The 14,180-nt window shown below is 35.8% G+C and overlaps 1 protein-coding gene across 5 annotated transcripts in view; it reads left to right on the top strand.

Moving 5' to 3' along the window:
- Positions 1-14,180, top strand: part of ARK2N (arkadia (RNF111) N-terminal like PKA signaling regulator 2N) — a 141,756-nt gene that overhangs the window by 39,331 nt on the left and 88,245 nt on the right. For all 5 annotated transcript variants that reach the window (XM_051969673.1, XM_051969670.1, XM_051969672.1 and 2 more), the window contains exon 2: positions 2,987-3,362. The gene's annotated coding sequence lies outside the window, so the exon portion shown is untranslated. The remainder of the gene's footprint in view (positions 1-2,986; positions 3,363-14,180) is intronic.

The following is a 14,180-nucleotide window of genomic DNA, read 5'->3' as shown; positions in this document are numbered from 1 at the left end:
TTTAAAAATGAATATTAGGAATTGTTTTTACATGTAACTGGGGAAAAATAAAATACTAAACAGTAAAAAATTGTATAATAAATGTGACATGTTACTTTCAAAGTTGTTAGTCAATAAGCAATTATTAACTGCTTATTATGAGCCAGGCATTTTGCTATCCTGATTGTGGTTCTGAACTTCTTTCTATTTTATTCTAGTCATTAAAAAAATACAATAATCCTCTTTTATTTCTTTTCTGTTTAGCAACAGGATTATTAGCCCTTCTCTATCATCACCATCCCATTCTCCCTCATTGAAAGAACAAAACAAAACAAAAACAAAGCCAGAAATTGCTGAAAAAATTTAGTCAAGCACAATGTCCATGTCTTTTTTTTCTGTCTCAATTTTTCTAATAGCTTTTTATTTTTTCAAAGAACATGCGAAGATAGTTTTCAACATTCATCTTTTCAGAACCTTGTGTTCCAAATTTTTCTCCCTCCCTCTTCACTTCCCTCCTCTCCTAGATAGCAAGTAATCCAATAGAGGTTAAACATGTGCAATTCTTCCCAATATATTTCCACATTTATTTTGCTGCACAAGAAAATTCCGATCAAGAAGGGAAAAAAATGAAAAAGAAAAAAAACAAGAAAGGAAACAACAACAAAAAGAATGAAAATACTATGTTGTGATCCACCCTCAGTCCCCACAGTCCTCTCTCTGGATGCAGATGGCTCTCTTCATCACAAATCTATTGGAATTGGCCTGAATCACTTCATTGTTGAAAAGAATCAGGTCCATCACATTTGATCATCACATAATCTTGTTGTTGTTGTGTACAATGATCTCGTGGTTCTGCTTGTTTCACTTAGCATCAGTTCATGTAGGTCTCTCCAGGCCTCTCTGAGATCATCCTGTTGGTCATTTCTTACAGAACAATAATATTCCATAACATTCATATAACATAACTTATTCAGCCAGTTTCCAGTTGATGGGGATCCACTCAGTTTCCAGTTACTTGCAACTACAAAAAGGGCTGCTATAAACATTTTTGCACATATGGGTCCCTTTCCTTCCTTTATGATCTCTTTGGGATACAAGCCCAGTAGAAACATGGCTGGATCAAAGGGTGTATGTACAGTCTGATAGGTCTTTGGGCATAATTCCAAATTGTTCTCCAAAATGGTTGTATCAGTTCACAGTTCCACCAACAATGCATCAGTGTCCCAGTTTTCCCACATCCCTTCCAACATTCGTCATTATCTTTTCCTGTGATCTTAGCCAATGTGAAATGTCTTAATTTTCATTTTTCTAATCAATAGTGATTTAGAGCATTTTTTTCATACGAATGTCCATGTCTTAAAAAGCCTTTGTCCTTCTGACCCTTAAGTCCATCACTCCTTTTTAAGATAGTGGCTAGATTCATTATTGGCCTTATGGAATTGTGATTGGTCATTGCATCAGATGGGATTCTTAACCTTTTTCAAAATTATTATAATTTTTCTTTTTGCTGAGTCAATTGGGGTTAAGTGACTTGTCCAGGGTCACACAGCTAGGAAGTTTTAAGTGTCTGAGGTCAGATTTGAATTCAGGTCCTCCTGACTTCAGGGCTGGTGCTCTATCTGCTGTACCATCTAGCTGTCCCTCAAAATTATTTTTGATGAATCTTATCATTGTGTAAATGGTCCTGATTCTGAGGAATTTACTTTGTATCAGTTCATTTAGTTTTCCCCAGATTTCTTTTTCTGAAAAGCATCCTTTTACTATTTCTTGTGGTGTAATAATCTTTTGTTATATTAGTATTCTTAATTGATGATCACCCCTTTGTCTCCAGTTTTTGTTTTTGAACTTATAATCTTCCTTTACTTTTATTGTCTTTGCAATATTAAGCCTAGTACTGTACCTACCAAAGGATATGCATAGTTGTTTAACTTTTCTAGTGTAGTTCCAAATTATTTTCCAGAATGACTAGACCTGATACCCGTATCTCAAAGAGTACATTTGAGTGTGTGTGTGTGTGTGTGTGTGTGTGTGTGTGTGTGCGCGCGCGCACGCCCCCGCGCGCGTATGCCTCAGAGTTTCAGTTTGTATTTCTCTACTCATTATTTGGAACTTTTTTTTCCCCAGATGATTGTTAATAGCTTGGATTTCTTCCTTTCAAAAATTGCCTATTTATAATATCCTTTGACCACTGATCTTTTGGACAATGCTGTATTTTAGTATATTTCAGTCAATTTCCTATAGATTTTGGATACCAGTCTTTCATCAGAGAAACTCGCAAAGATCGTTTTCTCGGGAAAACTGTGAAACTGGTGAAGTTTATTCTCAGAGCTTTTCTTATTGTCATATCTGACCTCGTTAGGAGCCCATTACTTTCATATTCTTATGATTTTTTAAAAAAGGGGCTGAAAATTTATTCACTCTAGGATATTAGTGTTTTTATTCCCGTAACTTGCATTTTAGAAGGGCATTAAGTTTCGAATCAAAGAATGAATTTCTAACAACATTTTAGGAATCAGTAATATGAACTAGAAGTTTTGTTTTTTGGAGAGAGGACCATTTTTATACTTCTCAATTTACACCAGTAGGTAATCCTGTAACAATTAACCAGGGTGTTTATTCATAAAACGTGCCCTTATTGTTTATATATAATTTATAAATATAATTGGTCGGCTACTATGTAGAATTTTATGTGTGTGTGAAGGGACGGGGGACGGGGTCCCTGCTGGCTGAAGTTATTGAATGGATCTCGGTTCGATTGGGTAAATCAAAGAAGCCTTCAAGGAGGAGGTAAATTTTGTGTAGAATTTAGAAGACAAGCGTAATTTCCCCTCCGAATCTAGAGCAAGTTAGAGTGGAAAACACTAGGGAGAGAAGAGAGGACGAGGGTTGCTGAGATTAGCGCGCGACAGGCTCTGCAGCGGGAGGATCATTGAAGTAAATCCATAAGGGGGCGCTATGATGCTTTCACCGCCTTCCCTTATGCTTCCTTCTTCCTTCCCTCCCCCAGTGGCCTCTGGTGCAGTAGTCGCTCTAGCTACCCGGAGGGATCTCGGTGGTTCCGGGCGGAAGTGAGGCGCGGAGCGGAGCGGAACGGCCTCTGGTGACATTTTCTCCGGGCGGCGCGGAGGAGAGAAGGGACCCGGCGGCGGCGGTGGTGGCGGCGGTGCCCGTGTTGTCGAGCCTCGGCCCCTGCCTCCTAGCTGCGCTGGGAGTCTGCGTCTGGAAGGAGGAATTGGTGGCGGGAGCTGCTGCTACTGGGGCCGAGAGAAGTGTCACAGCGGCGGGAGGGAGTCTCAAACCAGCTAGCCATTCAGTCCGTCCGGGCCCCGGGCCGGGAGAGCCAGGTAGCCGGGGACCGCGAGAGGAGCCACGGCAGAGCGCAGGTGAGCCGAGCGACCTCGGACTTGGGGCTTGACGGTCTAGCGGCTGGGCAGAGGGCGGCGGGAACGGCTCCAGTGTAAGGCCGAGTGGCTCCGGTGTGAAGGGGACTGTGTCCGGGAGAGGGGGGAATCGGGGTATGAGTGTTGTGTGTGCTCATGTGTGTGGTGTGCATGTCTTGCGTCGTTTATGTGTAGTGTGGGGGTGTTGTATCTTGTATGTGTGTTTTCTGTCTGTAATCCGTGTGGATGTGGTATGTGCGCCTGCTAGTGTGGTATGTGTTGTATGTGTATGCATGCTCATGTACGGGATGTGTGTGTTGTGTGTGGGTGCCCATGTGTATGTGGCGTGTATTCCCGATAACTGAGGCCATTATGGTACCCTGGAAAGGATGGAGTAGGTAAGGAGGCAGTTAGTTGCAGCAGGGGAAAGTGCCTGGGGAGGGAGGGAGGGAAAGTATTTTGTGTGTGTGTGTGTGTGTTGTGTGTGTGTGTGTGTGTGTGTGTGTGTGTGTGTGTGTGTGTGTGTGTGTGTGTGTGTGTATGTGTTTGTTTCCCATAACAGAGATGTTTTGCATAACTGGGGTCTGGAGGAGACTCAGGTAGTGTGACATTCTCCGTTTCTGTTCCACCACGTCCGGAGGTCTGAGAGGAGACTTGAAGTTCCTCAGCCCGGAAAGCCGCTCCTTTGGGTCTTGGAGCTCGGGGTCTGGACCTGCCACCCTTCACTTTTCGTGAATTAAGAGGCACGTGCTCTTCCCCGGTTTTCTTCCTTCCCTTTTTTTTTTTTTTTTTTTTTTTTTTTTTGGAGGTGGGAGAAGGAGTTAAATCTACACCTGGGCAGGGGTGGAGGTGGACCTTCCAGTGGGAGGGTCTCCTTCCAATCTCTCCTTGAGAAAAATTTGGGTACCAGGAGTTATTTCTCTCCTCCCTTGTCTTGGGGTCACAGCTGCAGGGGCTCAATTACACAGCCCTACTTTTTCCTGGGATTGGGGGCGAGAGGGGAGGGAAGGGGGACAGGTTGGGACTTTTCACAGAAACCTGAATGGACTGAGGAGCAACTCATTCCAAGTTTCCCCCTCGAGCCAGGTTTTTGCAGTGACTTGGTGCCTATGTGCAACCTACCAGTTTTCAGAAGGCAGTGGAAGCAGAGATCTAGAATGGAAGCTTTTTCACACAATTTGAATAGTAGCCTCATCTTTTCTTCACAACATCTACTTCAGTTCAGTTGGCGGTATCCTCATTCTCAGTATTGTCTTTGGGACTTTATCTCTGACTCTTGAGATTTCTGGGTAGATAATACTCTTTTGTTGCTCCGAAGTTCTTTTCATCCTAGATATACATAGTGGTTATTTTGGGAAGGGGTAGAGGAGGTTTTTTTTTTTTTTTTTTTTTTTTTTGTGGTAGAGAAGGGAAGGTTGGAGAGGGAGAATAATGTATTCATATATTTTCTCTCCCATGCCTTCATGAATCCTGGTTATCTTTCAATAGGGAAAAAAAAAATCGTGCCAATGACTTTTTTATCAAGCTCTGGCCATTTAATTACAACTATATATAGCAGTTTTGCTCAGGTTATATTATTTTGTAATGTCATGGGTCTAGTGTAATAATTTGAAACAGGGATAATTTTAAAGATGGAGGTTATTAACCTTCTAATATGATGCTGTCTTGCTTATTCCACCAATCTGAGTTACTCCAGCAATCCAGGTTTATTAAACCTATTATGGTTTTAACAAGTATTTTTAATAGACCTACAGTTGATTGTGTTACTTGGATACTAAATCAGAATCATATGTGGTCAAAATGTATAGTTCAGGAAAACTTTAAATAAAATTAAAAATAATTTAGATTTTATAGTTTTCTATATTACTTTGTTTCAAAACAGACTAGCCAAATTTTACACATTATCCCTATTAGAGAAATAAATATGTGCTCAAGTTAATATTAGGACTTGTAATTTAGTCAGTGAGGAGTTACTTTCAATTAAGATTCAATTCAATTCAGATAAATGCATGCATACATGAATGAAAAGCAATTTTTTAGGTGTTTACTATGCTAAGTTCTGAGGATACAAATTTTTTTTTAAAGATAATATCTGTCCTCAAAGATCTTCCATTTTAATTGCTCTTCCAATAAGGGATAATAGTAATAAGTTTTGTTCTGGGGAGGTGGATAATTGGATACAGGGTATACATTCAGTGACTGATAGGTGGTTAGATGGCTTGAATGGATGGCTGAATAGGATGTGAAGCCAAAGCATTATTTGGTGCTTAAGGCTAGCATGTAAATATAGTGAATTATTGGGTTAGTAGTTTTTACCTACTGAGTTACCAATCAGATGGGTTGGGTCATTGGACTGGAGCTCTGTAATTTACTGTTTTGGAGAATTTTCTGTAGCACTTAGATATTTAATGACTTGCCCACTCGGGTATCTTATGTTTGACTTGATAACAAGTCTTTCTTATTCCAAAGTCCAATCCTATTCATGAACACTATTACTTCTACATATTTAAAAACTTAAGTATAACATTAGTTTTTTGATGGCTGTGCAATTATAAAGCAAAGAACAGAAGACCCCAGTTTAAGGCGTGGTGCTGCTTTTGATATGGGATATTGGCAAGTCACCTTGAACTTCCGAGCCTGTATCCATTGATGTAAATTTGTCGATCTCATGTTATAATGAGGATCAGAAGAGGCAGAGTATATGAAATTGGTTTTAAAACTTTAAAGTATCATGCATATATAAGATCATAGTATTCACTAAGCCTTGGTACTTCTGTTGTAGAAGGAAATTTTCGGTTCAGGTTTATAAAATCATATGTGGAACAAGAAGAAAGAAGTTTTTGAAGGAATTGACAGTGTAAACACTAAATTCCAATTTTTCATTTTTCAAGGAATTTATATTGGAAGCATTAAATACAATGGAATTCTTAAATGAGAATACCATTTTCCAGGCCTTCAATTCAACAAACATTGTGAATAAGCAAGGCACTGTATTAGGATCTGGTGATAGAGATAAAAATGGGTCTTGCCAGGGAGGAGCATATATTGTACTGGGGAAGATATTATGTGTATTAAATAATTACAGAACCAGGGATATTGATGAAAAATGGAGCCTTATTTCTTTTAAAAAAATTTAAAAATTTTTATTAAAGCTTTTTATTTTTCAAAACATATACATGAATAATTCTTTGACATCAACCCTTGCAAAGCCTTGTGTTCCAGTTTTCCTCCTCTTCCCCCATCCCTTCCCTAGATGGCAAGTAGTCCAATATATGTTAAAAACATGGTAGGAATATTTTAAAATCCAATATATAAACACATATTTATACAGTTATCTTACTGTACAAGAAAAATCAAATCAAACCGGAAAGAAAATGAGAAAGAAAATAAAATTCAAGCAAACAATAGCCAAAAGAGTGAAAATTCTGTTGTGAACCACACTTAGTTTCCACAGTCCTCTCTCTTTGTATAGATGCTTCATCACAAGATCATTGGAACTGATCTGAGTCATTAGAGCTTTGTTTCTTACAAATTAATATTTATTGGGATTTGCTTAATCTTGATAATAGGGATTTTTGTGAAAGTAGACTCCACTTTAAATTCACAGTGTAGTACCTTATGATTTTTAATGGTTAATTTATACTCTGCACTGGAATTGCTACTGATTTTTTTAATTCCTCCAAAGTTAAAGATTAATGCATTCTAATTTAATGTAATACTCTCAGGGCAGAATTCTCTATAAAACTCTTTACGGAGTTTTTCTTCCTATTCTTGATGATATTGTCATTGTTTCTTTGATAACAAACCCCTTGTTAATGATTGATAACTTGTTTGTGTGTTTACAGTTGCTAATTCAAGGAGTGATACATTTTCTGCAGTCCTGTTGCAAGTGATTTCCTGCATTGCCTTTCCTCCTTTCTTACCCCTAACCCTTTCATAATTTTGAGCAAGCTCAGAGTATTTAGAAGACTTGGGGTAGCAGCTGAAGTTCATTTTTAAATTTGGGAATTTTGGATTACTAATATTTATTGTGGTAATTTCTGCAGCCAGTCATTTAGCTGTTTCTCAAGTTCCTATCTTTTTGTGATAATACTTTGTTTAAAATATTAATGCTTATAATGGAATATTATCTTTGTAAATTTTTTCAGGTGACACAAATTTCAGTCCTGTGTCTTTTAATATAAGAAGAAGTCTATGTAGTGAAAAGATTCAAGAGACCCATGGCTACAGCAGGTTTGCTATGTGGCTTAGGACAGGTTCTTTTACCGCAGTTGTCAACTGCAAAATGAAGGAGTTGGACTAGATTTTTTTTTTTTTTTTTTAAGATTCCTGCTCTCCCTGATAGTCTGTGATATGTGAATAATCGAAAGCAAATCAATGTATAATCCTTTTTGTTTTCATTCTTTTCTGGATTGGACTTTTAAAAAAGACCTCGTGGTTATTGGGATTGTACTGGTTGTAGGTAGACAAGTTCCCTTTGTTTTTTTGAGCATCAAACTAAAGTCATTCAGTAGATCCTATTTCTTTAGGAATTTGTTATCTCCATACTATAGTCTGTTCGTGATTTTTTTCAGTTTCTCTGTGCCTTGTTATTATTCTATCTTCCTTTTCTCCACCCTTAGTACTGTTGTGACGGAACAAAATTGAAATAAGTTGTCTTCATTTTCAGTTTCTGTGTGGGAAGTTGTTCTCAGCAAAAGTAGAATTCAGTTTCACACTCAACCCACAGGGCCATGATAGAAAAGAATGAGAGTGAAACTGAGTATTAGTTTCTCTGGGCTATGTGAACCTTTCTTGCAGTGCAATTCAGAGGATATTTATTAAATCATTATTATGTAAAGCCCTGGCTCTGGGAATAGACTAACATCAAATCTTTTTTTTAATTTGTTAAAATAAATATGTATTTGTTGTTTTTATATCACTTAAATTATCCCTTTATTTCTCCTTGCAATCATTGCATGAACAAGGACTTATTTTAAAGGAAAAGAAAAGAAGAGAAATCAGCAAAATCCACCTACCTATAATATACATATAATTGCATAATTATATGTTTATGTAATTATATATGATATGTATATGTAACACTCATATAGCTGTATTTATCTATGTTATCTATCAGACAATATATGCCCTGCTCCATAGTTATGGACCCTTTAGTTCTGCAAAGGAATTGGAATAGGTGTCTTCTCTTATCTTTTCTTTGGGACAACATTAATTCTTTATAAATTTGTAATATTAATTTTTGATTATTTGGGGATTTTGACTTTTTCCATTTATGTGGTTGTAGTTGTATTTTCTTGACTCTGCTTACCTAACTTTGCATCAGTTTAGTAAATTTTTCCATGCTTCTTTGTATTCATCATGTTTGTTGATTCTTGTCAAAATGATATTTCATAGTTTCTTGCTTAGCCATTCTGGACCTTTCTTTCAATACCCTTCTGTTAGAGTGGGGTTGAAGAGACAGACACATAACTAATCAGTGCATTATAGTGGGATAAATATGAAGAAGAGAAAGAGAGGTCTGTGTGGCATGAGAAGGCAAAGTGCTATGAGAAATTTGAGGTGAGACTTTTAAAAAATTCAAGGAGAGAAAGAACATGTTTATATATGTTTATTACTATCAGTACAGAGGCCTTCTGGTGAGGGAACTTAATCTACCAATGCAGATCAGTAAATACCCTACTATTTAAAGTCCTAGAGTTTCCTTTGATAATGGAAGCTGTCCTAGAATGAATACATACAGCCGCTATGTAACAGAAGCAAGACTGATTCCCTTGCTCAGGAGTAGTCAGTCTTTCATGTGTATATATTATATATATATATGTGTGTGTAGCTTAAAAGATGCTGCTGATTTTGCTGAGTGTATAAGTCAAATTAGAACGATTGCTGTGACTCCAAGTTGAGTATCCCTTTATTTTCTTTTGGTTAGCATTTACAGCTTCAGTTTAGAGGACTTGTTGATTTTTAGAGTGTCTAATACAGCAATCAACATGTGGTTATTGGATTGCAGTATTGCTTCAGACTTGATTCTCTGCCTTTGATCAAAAGAAGTGACCCTGTCTCAATATAGGTCTTTCTGCTGTCATTAATTTTCATTTATCAGTGGTAGTTATGCTGGCTTTATAGAACTAAATGTTACATAGATTTCAAATTATCTTTCTTAAGAAAGACCTTTCTTTCTTTCCCCACTAGCATCACAAAGCATGCTAGTGAATTAAAAAATTAAATAAATTTATTAAAGAAATAAAAAGTTAAAAATTAAAAAATAGTAATAATATAAATGCTATTGAAGAAGAAAGCCTCTTCGGGTAGAATAGGCTTCCTGATTCCCATATCAATAAAATAAAGGGGAAGAGTTCAACTAGGATCCTTCTAGTTCCCAAATGGTGTAATTTTGTGAAAATGAAGGAGAAAGAAAGTTTAGGACATGAATGTATAATTAAAAACTAGCCATATTTTGGCAAAATCTAGACTTGTGGTTTTCCTACCATTTTTAGATATTGTGTTACTGAAGTAACCGAAGAATAATTATTTCATTTCCCCTTTTTTAGTTATTTAAATCGTAGGGGAAATTGCTAAGAATTTTAACAAACTTTCAGTCACTACTGATTTATTTTCAGATCACTTTCTCCACTTCATGAAATTAAAATCTTAGTGTCATTAACTTAGTATTGGTTTTGTAGAATGACTAAATTGTCTGCTAAAGTTTAGTTTGTTGTATGCAAAATATTATTGAAGGAGATTTTTGTGAACTTGGTTAATAATGATCCATCAAAGGAATAGAACGATTCTGATAAAGAGAATGGCTAGAAGTGGTTGATAGTGCTACCTAATTTTTCACTAGATAGGTAGACAAAATTCAGCATTCTCTATGTTATAGAAAGGTCTTGGGAAGTAGGAGTATGAATGTAGGTCATAATAAAACAGGGATATTTTATTTTTGTATTAAGTGTTGATAGTATCTTAAATTTCCTATCTACATTTATTTGAGTTTAAGCTATAATGAATAGTCTGCTCTTAGATCAACACTTTTATCATTAAGGATTTCCCAACATTGCTGTCTAGCTAGCTGTTTTCTATGGGTCTCAGATATAGTGGATAGATTCAGCAACATTTATCTCTGGGCCTGCAGGTCTGTCTCAGTATATAGTAATTTAGCTTCTTCTAATGGAGATAGCATTGTTCTTTCTTGAATTTTTGGTCTAATTATTAAAAATAAAATGGTTAATGCAGAATCCTTGTTAAAAATCTGTGATCTGTGATCTAAATATTTGTGATGTACTATGATGGTTTCATTGTAAGTTCTTTTATTATTTTATTATTATAATAATTTATATTAACAGTGCTGCAATTTAAAATAGAACTAATTTCCTTTCTTTTTGGTCTCAAATTTCTTTTGTTCTAATGATCTATAATACTTAGGTTTTTCTCCTTTTGGAGCCTCATTTCCCCTCCCCTTCCCCTTTTCACATGAGATTATTTTTCAGTGTGGGTCTTAAAGGCTTCTTCGAGCTTCACTGTATTTCTTTTCCTCCTCTTCCAGCTTGAGTTTATTTAAAATCTTTGGAGGTTTTTGGAATATATAGTCTATAAGTCAAAAATTTATTTAAAATGAGCCACTCTATGTATCCCATTTGATGTAGTTGATAACTTATCCAAAGCCTGATATTGAGCCAGACACATAGCAGTAGTAGTGGTGCCTGCAATGTAAGTTTTTGCTAGTGACCATCATCACACTTGGCCTATTTATAGAGCTTGTATCAGTGGAAGAATGGCTGGCAGGCAAGCCTGCTGTTCCTATGAATCTAGCATAACAGTTTTTGTTCAAGTTTAAGTTATGTCAAGCAACAGTAATGTTCAATCACATTAAATTTACCTTTTTAACGCATCTTCTTATCTTCTCTTTTCCCAATGCCTAGTCTTTTATATTTCTTTATGCCAAACCTTATTTATAGTTGTTCTCCCCTTGTTTCCCCTGCCCCTTACCCTCTTTTTCCCCCCCGCCCCCCCATCTGCTCCTCCTGGGGATTGGGTGGGGAGAAGTATTTGAGGAAGAGTGCTACTTATAGGATGAATCTTTCTGTTAGTTTCATTTACTTTTACTCCAAAGTTGCAGGCATTTAGCTAATAACTTAATTTCTTTCTGCTACATCTTGTAGGTGTAATTTCTTTCTGCTACATCTTGTAGGTGTATCAGCCCCTTTTAAAAATTCAGTTCTGAATAAGACTGGTCAAAGAAGCTATCTGAAAACTCATTTACTCTCAGAAGTTCATGTTCTTATTAGGCTAGCAATACCATTGTCTTTTAAATTGATATTTTGTAGATAAAAAGCAGTTAATCACTTTTTTTAAAAGTTCTGGGACGATACCATCTATAATGATATCATGCTATTATGGAATAAACTTTTTTTTTTTTTGCATGTCCACATGTAATAAGTAATGGCATCCTGTGTTAAATAAGAAATTTATTCTGAAATTTCATTGATAATAGCATTTGATTATCAATAAAGCATTATTTTGAAAAAATGCATATTTTAAAGTAACATAAGATACAGGGAAGTCATTATATGTCCCCAATCACCAAACTAAAATGTTCTAAATCTCAAGTCAGTCAAGGACCTGATTATTATTATTATTATAAATATTTATCGTTAATGGTATTTTATTTTTCCAAGTTTGTGCACAGATAGTTTTCAACATTTATCTTTGCAAAATCTTGTGTTCTAAACTTTTCTTCTTCTCTTTCCCTTTCTCCCTTCCCCAAGACAGCAAGCAATCTGATAATAGGTTAAATGTATGCAATTCTTCTAAAGATATTTCTATATTTGACACACTAAGCAAAAAGCAAACAAAAAACAGATCAAAAAAAGAAAAAATGTGAGAAAGGAAAAAACCCCAACAAACAACCACAAAAGTGTAAATATTACCCTCTGATTCATTCAGTCTTTATAGTTCTCTTTCTGGATGTGGATGCTACTTTCCATCACAAGTCTATTGAAATTGTTCTGAGTCACTTCACTGTTGAAATGAACCAAATCTATCACAGTTGATCATCTCATAATCTTGTTATCGTGTACAATGCGCTCTTGATTCTGGTCACTTTACTTAGCATCATTTGTAAATCTTTCAGATTTTTCTGAAATCAGCTTGGTCATTATTTCTTATAAAATAAATAATATTTCATTACATTCATATGCCATAACTTACTCAATTTCTAGTTCCTTGCCACTATAAAAAAGGCTGCTACCAACATTTTTGCACATGTGGGAAGAACTTGATTATTTGTGTATTATCAGGTGAATCATAAAAGCACTTCACCTGTCTTGTATAAGTTGTCAGGAAACAGTTCCACCCACCAATTAACAGATTTCATAGGGCTTACTTTTGATGTCATATGGAAAAATAAGACAAGATCATATTTGAAGTACTTTTTCATTAATAAAGAGCCCAATACTTAAGATCACTGGAGGAAAGTGGGTGACGATGGAGAAAAAGCGTTAGATCTGTAGATAGAAAACCTGGATCATAATCCTGGAGCTGCAATTTAGCTGTGTGACCTGAAGAAAGTTAGGTGGTATAGTGGAGCTAGCTCTTGACATGGGGTTAGTCATATCTGGGGGTTAGTTCAACTATTTATTGGGTGTGACATTGGGAAAGTCACTTCATATCTTGGTTTCTTATTTTCTTCCTCTGTAAAATAAAGATAACTTGTTAAGATCCTTTTTACTTCTAATTCTATGATACAGGATTTCAGCTTCCTCATTTGTAAAATGAAGGTATTTTTTTACATGAATTTAGATTTTCTTTTCAGTTCTCACATTTTGTAATGGTTTTTCCACATTAAATTGAGTAGTAATGATCAATTCCAGTGAAAGAGGAAAAACTCATCATTTAAAGGTGTTGGTGGTTTTAAAAACGAAATCCTATCACACTCCCCATTTGCCTTTCTCGAAATATGCTTTTAACTTTCATTAAATGAAATTAATATTTTTCTAGTTTCTTATCTTTCCTAACCTTGTTTTTATATACAGAATATATATGTATATGTCACAGTATACCATTTTCATAGCCAGTTCAGCTAATATTGTGGAATAACTTTAAAAATCTCACTGTGACTATTGCTGAAACCCACAGGAAGGAGGCACAGAATGCTGTTTTGAAAGCCTTGTTTTATTCCAGTTTTATCTTCTTGGGTTTACAATTGGCTCTTAGCCCCCAATCTGTCTCTGCACTCTCTGTTCTTACTCTTGTGAAAAGGCTTTCTTGGGTACTATTTCTTAGCAGCTATGAGTAGAATTGGCAGAGCCTGGTGCCAGAAGTAGAGGCAGGGGAGAGAGAGTGTAGGTGGTAGGTTGAATTAGAGACTGACTGTCACAGATGCATGTTTACTTTAGCTTATGTTCTGAAGTATCACAGAGGTCATTGAAAAAAAGAAAAGAAAAGTGACAGGTATTAAAGGTTAAAGATAAAAGCATTCTGGTTTTTAGAATCATTGTTTCTTCAGAAGAAAACAAACTTTTTTATGTTCTAAGAAAGCTTACAGAACCTGAATGAATGTTTCTACTTACTTAGTCCCTCCTCCCCACCCTTTTTTTGAAGGTTCCAACAAATAGTTTCTATTTCATTAATAAACTTTTACTTAGCAAAAGTACTTTTGCTGTGTTGGAATTGTAATTTTTGTTATCTAAGATGCTAAAAATACTATTTTTAAATCAATTGAATTCAGGAAAGTAAACACGATGACATTTTAAATGCAGACCCACTAATAATTATATAAAGAATAACATTAAAAAGTTTAATATACTTTGACTATGGTAAATG

Source organism: Antechinus flavipes, chromosome 1, assembly GCF_016432865.1.
Source record: "Antechinus flavipes isolate AdamAnt ecotype Samford, QLD, Australia chromosome 1, AdamAnt_v2, whole genome shotgun sequence".
Classification (NCBI taxonomy): domain Eukaryota; kingdom Metazoa; phylum Chordata; class Mammalia; order Dasyuromorphia; family Dasyuridae; genus Antechinus; species Antechinus flavipes.
Note: the sequence above shows the minus strand (reverse complement) of the source record. Positions and strands in the feature narration are given on the sequence as shown.